This window comes from Cornus florida, unplaced genomic scaffold (genome assembly GCF_030987335.1).
Source record: "Cornus florida cultivar Cherokee Brave unplaced genomic scaffold, ASM3098733v1 CherokeeBrave_3.0.0_Hap2_Chr08, whole genome shotgun sequence".
In the NCBI taxonomy this organism is placed as follows: Eukaryota; Viridiplantae; Streptophyta; class Magnoliopsida; order Cornales; family Cornaceae; genus Cornus; species Cornus florida.
The window spans coordinates 67,657,564-67,659,307 of record NW_026775578.1 but is presented as its reverse complement, the minus strand read 5'-3'; positions in this window follow the sequence as shown (position 1 = coordinate 67,659,307).

Here is a 1,744-nt window from a genome sequence, read left to right as displayed (position 1 = left end):
TACGGAGGTCGGAGTGCCGAAAGCGTAAATATATAATTTTACGGTGCACTCAGATGGTTATGCGTTACATCGGGATATAATGCTAGTTTTGGTGTGCCTGTACGAATCGAGACATGTACAAAACTGTCTATAAGTTTAACACCTGGTAGAAAGGTGAAAAATTGATAATTGAATATTATTGGAGATTTTTGTCACTTCCTTTTTCAAATTGGGAGTAGGACTAATCAGGACTGGAAAGTCAGAAGAAATTATCAACACTGATTGGAATTTTAATTCCATTATTGTGGATAGAAGTGTTTTTTTTTCGAAGGAATTTTCTGACGATGTTGGAGCAGTAACTTTGCTTCACATCTCTGAATTGTTGATTTGATCGAGACATTATATTTGATAATGGAGGATATGCTTGGGACATATATCCTAGGTTTTCATGGGTACCTAGAAGTGTTTACTTCACTTTTCGGAGTATTTGTCTATCATATAGTTGGCACAAGGGGGTTGGTGTGACAATGATTGAGGTTTTGTATATTATAGTGCAGATCTCTCATTTGTTGGTTTTAAATGACGTAAGGGTTGTACAATCAGACATTGACTTCATTTAAGGATACGAAATGTATTTATAATTTTGGGTAGTAGCCTATAATTTAGCGTTATCAAAATGTTAGCGTTGGGTGCATAGAAGTTTTGCGAATCTATGCTATCGAATTTAGAGGAATATGGATTTGTACCCTGGTATAAATTTTGGGTACGGATGCGTTGTTGTTACTTACAACCTACATGTCGTATATTATTATTATTATTATTATTATTATTTTTTGTGTTTCTTAAATATAGGAACTATTAAGTTTCTAGGAGGAGTTGGGATTCAGTGGAGCCCATACACAGAGGTAGTGTCCACAATGGAACGGAAATGAAAAGAATTCAAAGTTTTGTGAATTTCGAGGACGGAATTCATTTTGTTAGGGGGAAAGGATGTAATACCCCTAGTTTTCAAAATGATATAATTGGAATTTAATTTTTATTTTCTTGTGTATTTTAATGGTTTATGTGGCTATGTGGTTATGTGGCTTGATGGTATGTGTTTAATGATGTGTTTAATTGAATTAATTGTTTAATTGATTATTTGGCTAGTTGTAATTGTTTAAGTGTTTAATATTAATTGTTTAATTGTTATTTTGTACAATTGTTTAAATTACATTACTTGTTTAATTGAAAGTAAATATTTATATCATTTTTTATTTTTAATGGAGTTGGGCTTGAACAGTAGTGATTGACCAACCATTTGGATCTCACGGACTACTCGGATACGAGGGTAATGAGTACAGTTAATACTCATGGATGGTTATACACGTATATATGGGTATATATGCATATATGGTTAATCTAATTAATATAATTTTAGGGTTTTATATTAATATGAAATCACGTTGGATTAGGATAGCCGACTAATATATTTTTATTTTATATTTTATTTTATTTTATTTTTCTTTTCTATTTCCTCTTGGAATTAGAATTAGGTTTTCATTAAGCCTATATAAATATAACATTACGTCTGCTTAGGGCTTAAAAACACAAACCCTATTCGCAAACAATGAGGTTTAAGAGAAAATAGAGACAAAGAGTTATGGTTTGGCCAAGAATAAGGCTGAACTGAGGAGGAGTATTGGACGCTTGCTCGTGGGTTAAACCTAGGGCAACAAAGGAGTTGACGACAATCAGAGGTTGCCGGAAAGTCTATACAGAGAAC